Genomic DNA, 14,345 nt, shown 5'->3' with positions numbered 1-14,345 from the left:
CTAGGCAGAGTTCGTTGTTCTCCAGAGCCCGCCATTACGCAGAACTTGCCCCGCCACGACGTTTGAGAGTTTAACTCCTGCAGTCTCTGACACCAGATTATGTTTCACCTTTTCATTCCGTTATATTGTGAAAACATCCAGAAAAGTTAAAGCTGCTTTAGACTTTTTTATAACACCTCAAAAGACCTAGCTTGATTTTTTTCTTAACTATCAATTTAGAGATAATGTGCATAAATTCAAAAGAAAGAACTGCCAGGTGGCTGAGCTGTGAGAACAGGTAATGCAGTTACCCTTGGATCACCTCTCTGAGGTGAGTTTCAGAAAGCTGCCACTGGCAGAGAGGCTGCTCATCAAGCGTGAATGCTGCCACAAGCCCAGAAAAAGTCCCATGCCTCTGCACGGATGACTCGGGATCTCTTGCTGAAGTGAAACGCTGCTGAGATAAAACAGTGGAGAAGAGAACAAACAGTAATAGGCAAACATTACTGCTGCTTTGCAGAGACCCTCAAAACTTTTTCTGAGGAGGAAGACATCAAGCACCCATTGCTCCCTCACAATTATTAACTCCACAGCAGGGTTACTGCTGGCTGTGCTCAGGCAATTTAAAATGCAATGCACAACTAGAACAATTTACAGATGCATTAATCACCACTTACTCTTGTTAGCGAAGGACATGTGAAGCGTCTTCCAACTTTAAGGCAAGTGCCATATAAAGTTCATCAGATAGAGCCAATTATTCATCCTGAAACAGTGCTTGGTTTTAATCATAGAATTAACTGCAATGAATGAGAGTTTAATCTTCAAAGGGAGACTACCATTCATGAAATAGCTGAAGAAAGTTTTACACACAAATTCTGTTTCATAATAGCCAAATCAGACACACACACAGAGGATAACAGTGTCCCAGCAACTCAGCGTTTTCTGCCCACAACAACATTTGTAGATTTAACGAGATCATCATTTTTTGTCTAGGAGATTCTGCCAGATTAAAAAAGGTGGAGAAGGAGGTATAAAAACCACTTTACCAGTAACTAAAGAATGAAGAGTGTTTTTGCCAATGGAACATATTTGTTTGGGGCAGTGTCAAGAAAAAAAGAAACCCGAAGTCTTTTAACAATTTGAAACCAGATTCTCCTCAGAGGAATGGAAAGAGGAAAAAAAAAAGCTGTTGTCCCAAGGCTAGGGACAAAGGCACACTGCAGTATTTCTAATCAAAGGTCGCTGCCCCCACGACTATCCTCCTGCAGACACATACTTCTGCACTGAAACAACACAAGGCTCAGGATCCAAATGAAGTGAGGCTACTTTGTTAGATCTGTTTCCACATAGGAGAATCCAATCAATGTGCCTAACACTAATACTCCTTTGACAGTATTTCCTTTTAGAAAGCGTGGCTGGGAGATGGAGGCAGAGCAGGAGCCAGCAGGATTAGAGAGACTACTCCGATGGGTAACAGCAGGAGGGACCCACTGCCTCAAGGTGGGGTTTCGAGCAGGGGAAGGAGGTGAACATGAAGCTCAATTAAAAAAGATGTACTAGAATAAATGCTTTCTGGTGAATATTTTATCAAAATTGCAGATTCAAAATAATTAAAGCCTTCACTGAGAAGAGTGAGTTGAGTCAGCAATTGAACCAGGGCAGTTAAGTTGGCTGGCACCTGGCAGAGATGGTTTTCCATCAGCCTAGCATCTCAGTTCCCGACTTCCCCAGCCCTTCAGTCCCTATGCTTCCTTTAAGGAACAGGGAAGAGGCAGGCAAGCAGGCAGCAGCTAGCTAAAAAGTTGCATTGTGGTTCCCTCTGAAAGTGCTTTTTCTCTCTCTAAATGTTTGGTGGCTGTAGTTGCATTATTTGCTTTCCTTTGTGCCAATCCTGACATATGAAGGTCCCGTCTCATTCCCATCTCCTCTCTTCTCAGTTCTTTATTTCTAACCCTGTATCACAATTCCCAGTCCTCATTATGAAAATACACCTTTTTTAGCACATAGAAATGAGTTTATGGCAAAGACCACAAACAGTTGTGTTAGTACAACTGAGGGGGTTGCAGGAATAGCAAAGAGCAGGCAGGAGATGAGAAAGGGCAAGAACTACTTGTCTCCAAAGAAAATACACTGCAAAGCACCCTCCTGAGAGTTCGGCTGGCTTCAGCCAGGCTCCTGGCTCTCCAGAACTACTCCCCAGGCCTTGGCCCAGTACCTCTGCTCCCCCTCAGCATCAGCTGCATTTGCCATAGTAATGCGAATTTCACAATACTAGCTGTTTTCTGGTAGCTCTGCTGCTCTGGAATCAAGAAAAAATCACTTGCATTAAAAAACAAACCAAAAAAAGCATTTGTGGTTTGAAGACAAGTTTGATAATGTGAAGCCTGATGACTCAACGCATCTAGAAGGAAAAAAGCTGCATGAAATTAGTAATTTGTTAATGGCTTGATTTCATGTCTTCATGGACCGACTCATGAGCATAAAGCTCAATACCTGCAACACTCCCATCTGCATTTGACTAGGTAAGACACAGGGTTGCTTTCCCTCAGTTTGTTCATCATTTCTCCCTAAAAAATATCAACTTCCCCATGTCTATAGAATGTGTATGCAACTCAAAACGAGGTGCTTTTCTCTCTCTACACACACACATGCCCACAATAAAGCAAAATACAAAATTAAGAGGGAGGCCACTGGCTCTATCCACTCCCAGATGGAATAAACAGATCAACCGTATCAATGAAGTTTGGGAACACCTGCTTTTCTTTGCCATGTTCTGCCACCAGCACTACAGTGGAAGCAGTTTCATGACACATGGTGAACTACCATAAGAGCTTGCACTTGCACTTGCCAGCTGCACGCTCCCTGTTGCCTTGGTTGTGCCAGCTTTTATGTTGTTCATCAGAGTTCTCCATGAGCCAGTGTAACTTACGCAATGCGAAGAAACAACCTGGCAGAAAATGAAGACACTTCTGCTGTTCTAGTGAGTCAAATCAGTTCGGCGGAAGGTGAGCCGCTAACACACAGCCTCCGCCAAGAAGAAAGCAATCTGAGTGACCTTGCACAGATCATTTTCTCCTTTACCTCAGCTTCCTTTTTGTAAATGATGCTCATGCAGAGAAAGGCATGCTATTAGAACTGGTGGTTTTTTTCTGAATGTTCATGAACTTCATCCAGTTGTTTTGGCCAGACTTGTTTCTGTTTTCCCAAGTTCTGAGTTTCCTGTAGTTAACCAGAAGCCAGTTACTTGGCAATTGGAGGCTAAACAGAAGGAGGTAAGCAGTCTCTGCCTAGCAGTGTGCCCGCTGCCTGTGGCTAGCAGTGAGCTACTCCAGAATGCAAGGCTTTAGCTGGTATTGCATAGCCATGTGCTCTGGAGGCATATCAGCCTCTGCACAGCTGGCTGCAGTTCTTCCAACACAGAGCTGCTTCTCTGCTGTGTAAACCTGCAAAAGGTTTAAGCACAACATTGCTTCAGGAGACAGGAGGCTGATAACCAGCTCAGCATTCCTAGCCAGATGAAATTCAATGCCTTGATCTGGATTTTGAATGCAAGTAAATTTTGCTTATATGCTGCCAAGGTCTCAGGCAGATGTTGCCTCCAGAACCAGCACTTTTACAAGACAGATTTGAACCAGAATTCAGATCTTTGGAGATGGGATAGGTAGAGGAGAAGAGTGGGAATTCAGCTCCTGGCCTTGCACTCAGCACCTTCCTCCTCTGGCTTAAATTGGAAGCCTGATACACTAAGAAAATCCCCATTTGAAACCACCATTTCCTGAAAAATATGAAACTTTTCAGATTCTAGGAAGTATTATCAAAGACCTTAGTAGCTACAACCAAGGCTGTTCCCTCCCTCCACCAATGCTATGTGTGTTCTTGGGAGGCATATGCATCAGGAAGTGTTTAGATCAGTCAATAACAAAGGCTTCTCTCTCCATAGACTCTTGTTTTCATGTCCTAAGTGAAAAATTTCCTTTTAAGTGACATCTGTAAACTCCAGATACAGAGGTATCACACAGCTAGTATTTTTGTTCTGTAAGAATCGCAATTTGAACACTCATCAAAAAGTTATTCTTATGACAAGAAGAGATCGCAAAAGCCCACTAGAGTTTCTGCTACTTAAAAATAAACCCAAGCAGCACTTTCTAGATTTTTTTCTTGCTATTAACTCTGAATCTTGAGATTTAACATTTAGTCTTACTGCAGCCCTTCACATAAAGCAGACATATCTGAATAACAAAAGTTCTCTCAGATACAAAGAATGCATGACCTGATACATTAGTGATTGGCCCCTTGCTCAGTATATCTGTTTGCAGTTTCACTACTCTAAGTCAGTCATCAAGGCTGATATTTGACTCAGAATAGGTCATAAAGGTTGTTATTATCTTAAGTACTAACTCCATGTATTTCAGCATTTTGGTTGGAACATCTGCAACAGAATATGTCAGGAGTTCTTTCAGAGGATGAGTTTACAAATGCAAACATTTTGATTTAACAAAGCCATTATGCAACTCAGTCTCAACTCACAAACACAATTCAAGTTCAAATAAGCCAGCTAGTGGGATGTTGCACTTTCTTTCAAACCCCATCAACAGCAATGTGCAGCACTATGTAGTTTTCAGCTACGTGAGATTCAGCACATTTTCTTGTCTCAGCTTTATATGGGTTTGTACCTAATGAACCTCATTTAGACTTTGAGCCTAACTGCAGAATTGCTTCCTAAATTTGCTGCACAGGTCATGAAAGTTGAACCCCATATATTACACAAACACATAGTGAGGGCCTGGGTGTGAGGAAGACTCATGAAACCATCAACACCAACAAATGACTACAAATAAACAAGAAGGAAGAATTAAATCGAGTTCTTTTAAAACATTTATAATCCTCTGTGAAATATTTGGCAGCCTTTTAGAGAAAGGACATTGACATAGTCCAGAGAGAGTCAACAAGAATGATAAAATTTGATTGTTAGCATGCACAGAAAGGCTGGAAAATCATGAATACCATAAAGTGAAATCTAACCTTTTAAACTCTTCAGATGGTGTTTCATAAAGGAATAGAGCAAAACCAGCAGTATCACTCAAGGAACAAGACAGTGCATTTTGCAGAGCAATAATGGAACAATAATGGAGTTCCTTGCTTGTGGTTTTAGGAGTAAAAGCTCTGTTTGCCTACCTCTATGGTTATACACTGCTTAGCACTGAGGAACCCAGAGCCCAACTCTGAGCTCTTTGGGCATTTTTACTCAGAAGTCAGCATTCTCTCATTTATACAGATGATACTAGCATCCCGACCACACTAAACTCAGATCCAAAGGTTCAATTCAGTAAACAGGGAGCACACTGAAGCCCTTTCAATTACTTTGTCATTTCACACATTTTAAAGATCAAAAACCCACAGGTAAGTGAAAGGACAGATCAAGTTTTTTTCTTCCTCTAGAAAGTGCTGCTGTTGTGCCCAGGCAGTGCCATCCTTACGTGGCAGTGGAAGGATGGACACATATACCACAGGAGGAGTGTATGTATCCACAGTGAGTGTGTTTCCTGTGCACTGCATCCCGTCTCTGAGGATATATCCTATTTCCTTTCCTCCCCCTTTTCTGTCCTCACTCTGGGCCTTATTCGATGGCATTATTTTTACCTTAAAGGGAATTTAGATTGAAAATAACTATATGTTACTCTGCATGACCCTTCACTGTGGCTAGATCTTGGTGTCAGAGCTCTGACATTATCAGGCTGACAACAAATGAACCTCCTGAAATTCCAACACTCCCAGGGCAAAGAGCTCCCTACTTCAGCACATGGTTGTAAGTGACCCGACAGGCTCTACCCGCCTGATGAAGCTAGACTGAAATGTTCTGTCCTTCCCTGTTTGGCCTTCATTTCTGGCCACTAGACAACCTCTGCTGCTGTAAATTTCCACCAACTCATTTAACTGACTCAATTTTGAAGCCCCACCTTGTCTGCTAAATTCAGTAAGCGCTAAACATTAAGAGGAACAGGGGCAGTAATTTTTTTTCAAAGTGAAAGCGTGAGCAAGACATAAGGAAGACATTAAGATGACTGAAGGCACCCTTACACTGTGCAGTGGAGTATGGCACAGAGATCCTCAAACCATCACGCAATAAATGAGCTCCAGAACAAGCAGCAATGTAATTACATCAGAACGACACTGTTTGTGGGCTCATTAGCCTTGCTGAGAAGCACCACGTTAATGCAGTTACAGTGTTTCCAAGACTCAAGATCACTGGTTTTGTGGCTAAATCAAAACAAAAACTCATTTCTGTTAATGCAAAACTTTGAAAATAGTGATTGTGGCAAAAATAACATTAAAAAGGACCCAATTATTTTAACCCAGTCACTGTGGGCATTTTTAATAATATACAAGGCTAAACTCATAAGGACAGAGAAACAGCCCCAAAATCCCTTTAATGTCCTCCATAGCACAGTCTTGGCACCTTTGCAGAAGAGTGCAGTTCACTCTTCTCTGCTTCACTGTGAGCGGACATTTGAACTAAAGCTTTGTCTCCTACTCTAAGAAAAGGTGGAGACCCATTACGTTCATCCTTTTTCACCAGTTCCAGTACCCAGAAAACTACCAGCCACAGAGAAAAAGACCGACACTGTGATGGTGATTAACGAATTCTTTGGAGAGTTTTTGGTTTCAGCTCTTAATCCAGTACATATTTCAGAGGAGCCATTTCAAAGACCAGAAGAAACCACCCTGAATCCCCCGCAGCCTACGGCAAAACAAGCTCCACAGGAAACAAAGGACCACATTTCAAATTCCTCTCCCAAACCTGGCAAAGAAATGACTTAAGGAAGGGTGCTCTTTTTCCTCCCACTCTTCAAAACAAATAGTCTGACCACTGTGTTACGAGTGTGGGCTTCCAGGGCTAGCAGTAAGTCCTTTGAATATTGTTTCTGAATTTATTTTAAACAAGTTTCATCAAATTCACCCCATTACCACCATTAATCAGTCAAATGCCACTTCTGACAGCTCAGTTTGTCCCCCTCAAGCATTTGTGTAAATATATTGCTACTTCATCATATTAAGCACCTTCAAACTGCTCAGTTTGGACCTGTTTCTTTGTCCTGTAATTAGGAGCAACGGCATTTCAATACCATAAAGTGCAATACTAAAAAGTTAAATAAGCTTTTATTCCAAACCCTCAGCTAGAATTTCTAAACTGACAGTAATCACAAAGCCTTCAGGTGCAAGTAGTCATCAGCTTATAAAAACCGTTTATTTTGCACGTCTGCCCATTTCTGTGAGCTTCTCCCTGAGATTAAGGTAATGCATACATACAAGCTGACAATAGGTAGGGAAAACCTTCCAGCTGCAGCATTCGCTTGTGCTGGATGTACCTGAACATGGTACACTGTAATTACTCACTTTCTTATCCATGTCTGTTTACCAAGGCAAATACTACTCAACCACAAGTCTTTTGCATCTACAGAAATAGTTTATCTTGTTACATTTGTTTTGATATATTCATGGCTTGTATCAGAGTACAGTAACACCAACAGCATAAGAAATCAACAATAAACTTAGACGGACCCGATCATGTCTAACAACCATTTCTGTTCACATAAAGACAATCCTGCTCCCTGCCTCTGTGTTTCCGAAGGACTCCTCAGACACTCACCAGAAATGAGATACAGGCTAAACTGGTAAGCAGCAAGGTCCCAAATGCCTTCTCTCCTTTGAGTCCCATGTCCTGGTCCCGTTGATGACTGGTGATGCACCTTTCTGAGGACCAAGCAGTAATGTCTCTGCTGTGTTGGAGGGCCCATGTCTTTCATTCACTCAACAAGTTCATGTGCGTACACGAGGTCGTGAGACTGCCTACCTATAAGGCACCTATAAGGTGCTCCTTAACAGGTCAAATGGCCCTCCTGTTAGAAAGGGAGAGCCGGGGAAGATCACCATTAACCTAAGGGGCTAACCTTACGCCAGGAAGGCCTATCAGAATAGTGTAGTGTTACCGGGTCTGGGCACACATAATACACCCTGATACAAAATAGACCACAAAATAAACTTTTTTTTAAACTGTGCTGAATACCCCTCTCTGAAGTAGAAGTTGTTCTTATTGAGCCCTTTTTTCCTAAATCAACAATTTTTTTTTAGTATTTATTCCAGTATGAAACATGCTTTATTGCCGCTTGTGGATTTACTGCTGTTGAACCGTGCCATCTGCTGGCTCTCCTGAGGAAGACAGACTGGTGAGAGCTCAAAACCACGGGGTGCTCCCCGGGCTTAAAGGGACCTCCAGAGAGCCTTCTGCCCAAATTCCTGTGGGAAAGGATGGCCCTGCATATGTCAGGCTGAGTCTCGACTATTTCCAGCAAAGGAGATTCCACCATGACTCTTGGCAACTTATTTCAATATTAACTCTTCTCACAGTGAAGTATTTTTTCCTTATATCCAGACAGAATTTCCCGACACAACTCGTCTGTTGCCTCTTGCCCTGTTGTGCATCTTTGTGATGAGTGCCTCCATCTTCTCTAGAAATACCTTTTAATATTTGATATTTAATATTTGATTAATATTTGAAGAATGTGACTAGTTCCCCAAAAACCTCTTCTCTCTTCTCTTCTCTTCTCTTCTCTTCTCTTCTCTTCTCTTCTCTTCTCTTCTCTTCTCTCAGCAAACCCAACTCCTTCAATCCTTTTTTGTATGTCAAGTTCTTCAACAAACTAACCATCCTGATGGCCCTCTCCCAATTATTCAATGTCCCTCTAATAAATGTGGAAACCACAACTGGGCAGGGTATACCCTGTGTAGCCTAACAAGTGCTGCATAGAGCAGCAAAATCACATACTGTGATCTGATGGCTATACTCTTGCTGATGCAGCCCAGCATGCTGTAGACTCTTTACTTCCAGGGCCCGCTCCTGGGTCATGTTCATTGCTGCCCACCAGGATCCCCAGGTCCCTGGCCACAGAGCCATGTCACTGCCAGCCAGCTCCCAGGCCGTAGGGTTGCGTGGGCTTATTCCAACCCATATGCAGTTCTCTACAGTTCTTGATAGCTCTGAGGTCTGATGACATCTCTGTCAGGTGTTCTCCCTTCCTGTGTACCTACCTGTCCTCCTGGTTTGGTGTACTCCACAAGCCCAGTGAGAGCACATTCAGTCTCATCACCTGGACTGTCACATGCGTACATACAACATGAATACTATCAGACTGTGCATCAGCCCCCACGAACTCCATGTGTGACCATCTCAGTTCAAGTTTGAGCCCTCAACCATCACCCTTTCAGCTCTATTTAGTCAGTTTCCTACCAAATTTGTGGCCCACCTCCCAGTCCATATCTTACCAGTTTGCCAACAAGGCTGTTGGGGTAGGCTGTGCCAAACACCTTGCGAATTACCAAGGTTTGACACCCACAGCTCTCCCTGCACCCACTAAGCACATTGTTCCATCTGAGGAGGCAACGAAGTTGGTTATGCACTGTTTACTCTTGGTAAATCTGACTTGGCTTGTCCCAACCACCTTCTTGCCCTTCACATGTAAGCAAACAGTTTCCAAGAGGACATGTTACATGCTGTTCCCAGAGTGTGCTCACCAGTCTGGAGTTTCCTGGTTCTTTCTTTTCACAGATGGGAATAATACTTGTCCTCTTCCTGTTATCCAGGACCTTCCTCTGGTTTCTGTGACCTTTCAAAAATGATAGTGTGGCTTTGCAATGACATCAACAATGTCTCTTAGCACCCTCAAATACATCCCTGCAGGTCCCAGAGACCGTTTTTTATATATTTATCTTCAATTTGTACAGACAGCCCCTAGTCAACATGATATTACTATTAGTGGTGTGCCATTTCAGACTTGCTCTTTGGCACAGAGCCAATGCTGGTGGCTACATGCGTACATAGGTCTGACATGAACGCTTTGTTTAAAACTTGGGTAAAACAATGCCAAGGCACTTTGTGGTTTGCTTAAATCTTTGGCTACTGAAATCAGGCATGTATGTGGAAATAATCAGTTCTCATGGACGATAAAACTAGCTTCCAACTTTGTGTAAAAAAATTTAAAGTGATCTAAAGGTGATAAAAAAAACATTAAAAATTATTTTTCTTTTTAATTTCATGGTCATTTCATACCTGACTGATACTCTGATTGCTTGGCAATAAAATGAAGATATTACTTCATACCGGATACATATATTACAAATGTATATAATTTATATTTTTAGCTTTACTTGTCTAGGTAAGTGATCACTGCTTAAGAAATACTGCAAAACCTCAGCAATCTAAAGACACATTATCAGGATAACAGACTGTGCATTTTACATATATTAAGTCCATACTGCTTTCAGAGGAAGCTCAGGTCACAAAAACAGTAGAGTAGCTCTCATACAACAGGAGATTACTACACGACTTCCTTTAAGGGACAAGGCCCTCCTTACTAAAGGTCTGTAAGGCAGGTCTGGCCCTCAGCTGGAGCTTTGTGCCGCGAAGTGCAGGGTTGATGAGACCTTCGAACAAGAAAGTAGATTTTCACTATTCCTGCAAGATGTACTGTTTGTGTAATGTTAGCAACAATTAAGGTCAGACACAGAATAGCCCAGTTTGAAAGAGACCTTCAGGGGGTCATCAAATTCAACCTCCTACTCAAAGCATAGGTCCAGCTATGAGCAACTGCATCACAACATGAACAAGTAGTTCTGTTTAATATCTTTATCAATGATCTGGACGAGGGGATCGAGTGCACCTTCAGTAAGTTTGCAGATGACACCAAGTTGGGAGGGAGTGTTGATCTGCTTGAGGGTAGGAAGGCTCTACAGAGGGATCTGGACAGACTGGATCGATGGGCCAACTGTATGAGGTTCAACAAGGCTCAGTGCTGGATCCTGCACTTGGGTCATAACAACCCCGTGCAGCGCTACAGGCTTGGGGAAGAGTGGCTGGAAAGCTGCCCGGCGGAAAAGGACCTGGGGGTGTTGGTCAACAGCCAGCTGAATATGAGGCAGCAGTGTGCCCAGGTGGCCAAGAAGGCCAACGGCATCCTGGCCTGTATCAGAAACAGTGTGGCCAGCAGGACTAGGGAAGGGATTGTTCCCCCTGTACTGGGGGGGATGCACCTCGAGTTCTGTGTTCAGTTTTGGGCCCCTCACTACAGGAAAGACATGGAGGTGCTGGAGCGTGTCCAGAGAAGGGCAACCGAGCTGGTGAGGGGCCTGGAGCACAAGTCTTATGAGGAGCGGCTGAGGGAACTGGGGCTGTTTAGCCTGGATCAAAGGAGGCTGAGGGGAGACCTTATCGCTCTCTCCAACTACCTGAAAGGAGGGTGTAGCGAGGTGGGCGTCAGTCTCTTCTCCCAAGTAACAAGTGACAGGATGAGAAGAAATGGCCTGAAGTTGCACCAGGGGAGATTTAGATTGGACATTAAGAAAAATTTCTTCACTGAAAGGGTTGTCAAGCATTGGAACAGGCTGCCCCAAGAAGTGGTTGAGTCACCATCCCTGGAGGTATTTAAAAGGCGTGTAGATGTGGTGCTGAGGGACATAGTTTAGTGGTGGACTTGGCAGTGCTAGGTTAACGGTTGGACTGATGATCTTCAAGGTCTTTTCCAATCTAAACAATTCTATGATTCTAAGTAGGAGTGCAGTTTGTCACCCCATGGAATAATATCCTATTTCAAATAGAAGTCAGTTGGTAGATAATAAACAAATGACTAATCCTAAACCAGAGTAAATGACATGCATGTTTAAGCACACCAGTGATAATATTTTAAGGGACTTGAGGCTAGACGTCACTAATATCCCCTTTAGAAACAATGAATTGTTGCATGTCCCCAAAAAGTAGTTTTGATTTTATATCATCATACAAAAAGTGCTGACCCTCAGTAATTTTTAATTGCACAGAAAAAAGATTGAGGGAACAAGAGAGCTTTGGGGGGGGGGGGGGGAGGAAGGTAAGTTTTCTGTATGTCGTGAAATTAGACTGCCACTTAACATATAAAACAGTAGGTATAATATTGCAAAGATTTCACATGTCTTGTAATATGAGGAAAAATACACAATACCAAACAGACCCTTTCCACTGAAAAGTGAGGGCCAAAAAGCAGGATGATTCAAACCACCATTTTAAATAAAGTTTTAAATTAGAAGACAGAAAAGCTTGAGACTATTAGGACTGTTTCCCATGCATACTTGAGTTGTCTCCTTCACTGGTTTTCATTACACCAGGATCAGGAAACAGTTCCATCCCTTAACCTAAATATGAGTTGCTAAAATTAATACCAAGAGGATGCATCATAAATATCTATATTTAAACACCGTGGTTTAAAGGAAATGTGTTCCAATTTTTTATGTTTACGTTTTTATCATATTAAAATAAATTGCTTGTCTCATTTCTGATAGCTTTTTATTCAGTGTTTGTGTTAGAGTCACCTTAATCATAAATTGTAAGCACCAAGGTAGTGCTTTGCAACTGGTTTAATTAACTAAAATGTATTTTGAGTGTGGTGGATTGGAAAAAGGTCAGTTTCTCAAAACATTCAAACTTAAAAATATTATGGTTCACTAGCAAGGCTAATAAAACTTGTAAGTAACTAGAGATTATTATTTTTGCGTCTATCCACACCTTGGAAGTTTTAGAATTAGTAGTTCTCACCCTCCACATCTATTTTATTTGGAAAAGGAAAGCAAATTTATATTATTCCAAATTCTGAGTTGTTTCAGACCTCCAAATGAGCAGCTTACTGAGCTGAAATAGTTCACCTGAAACGAAGGAAAAAGGTCTCTCTGAAGCCGCGGAAGAGAACGGCTGTAAAAGGTCCGGTATTTCTACCAAATGAAGTGGTGTTTGGCCGCCTTTTGTACAGCGAATGCCAACAAGCCTGCTGCGGTGTCCTCACACCAGCAGGCCTGCCCCTGGGGCGGGGGTGGAGGGAGATGATGGAGTCTTTCCTCAGAGATGGTCCGTGTAGCAGAATGGGAATAATCTAGTTCTGCAACAGCTGACCCTGGCTGACATGTGCCCACCACCCTGAGGCCTTTGCCTGACGCCTCTCCTGCCCACCTCGACCCCATATGCTGCCCTGGTAGCTGCTCATCCCATGGTCCTACTCCGTCCCCAACCAGCCGCTGGGCCGCCCTCCCCTGCCGGACACCCCCGCCAAGCCCCTGTCTGCCACCGCACGGACGCCCCAGACCAGACCTCGCTTTCCACCCCGAGAGCTACACCTGACTTTCCACCCCAATGGCTTCACGGAACCCTGCCAGCCGCCTCCCCGCCTGCCGGCGGCCATGTTTCTTCCCCCCCAGCTGCCCAAGTCTCCGCTCAGGGCTGTGCAAGGAGACTTGTAGCTGCCCGTCCTGTCCCACCTGCCCAAGCCTACCCCACTCCCTGCTCTCCTGCCCTCCCCACCAGGCCTGTCGCTATCCCTGCTCTCTCCCAGCCCACCCACCCAACCCCACCACCCTGTCCTGGTCCCTCTACCTCCGTCCCCACCACCCCCAGCCTACCCCCGCTGGGCCGTGTCGTTAAGGATACGAAGCCAAGCGCTTCCCAACAAGTTTGCTTATTTCATCTGGGTGGAGGACACGTTTCCATTCGGGCGGGAATCGGGACCTCCACCTTGCCGGCACTTCTGAGGCGGGAGCCATGCTTCCAACACGGCTGTGTCCCCAGCCGCCATAGCTTGGTCAGGTTCTTCCCCAAGCTTCTCCTGTCACAACTGCTGTCCCTTTCCCTCTTGGTTTTCCAGCTGGTCACTCTTCTGGAGATAAAGGTTACCGAGAGGGAAGGAGCCAGAGTACTCTGCAGCTTGTGTGCTGCATTCCAGCCTACCATTAGAAAATGCTTATCACTGAACACCACGTCCAAACCACCTTGTCAGAAGCAGCAGCTAACACTAGAGAAAGTGCCTTTAGCCTTCAGGATGTCTTGGTCCCTTTCGCTTGTTCCTTGTTGAGTGTGGTTCTGATAAACTGTCTCGCAACAGCCCTCTTTCTGAATGACAGGTTGATCTCTAAGACTTTAAAGATCTGTTGGGGGAACAGATCTTTTATATTTGTCACTGTGTTATGGAAAGCAAAGAAAATGCAAATATCCTCAGTACAAGCACAACTGTTTGAAATACAAGATGCAAATTTCAAGCGTGGAAAAATAAAAAAAGATCCCTAGATCCTTCATGTCTCTTCAAATCATATGGAACAAATGTTTACAGCTAACTCCATATGGCTTTTTATTTTCTTCCAGGGAGAAAGTAGATTTCACAGTTGAAGGAATAAAGCTCCATCCAGCAAAGAGGGAGGATACCATACCTTGCAATTCTCTAGGTAGGCAGAAATTTGTACATGGCACAGGCCACTCTCTGCACTTTCTGCACCAAAGGATCATCCCTTCAGCACAGCGG

Source organism: Haliaeetus albicilla, chromosome 25, assembly GCF_947461875.1.
Source record: "Haliaeetus albicilla chromosome 25, bHalAlb1.1, whole genome shotgun sequence".
NCBI lineage: Eukaryota > Metazoa > Chordata > Aves > Accipitriformes > Accipitridae > Haliaeetus > Haliaeetus albicilla.
This window is presented reverse-complemented; position numbering follows the sequence as displayed.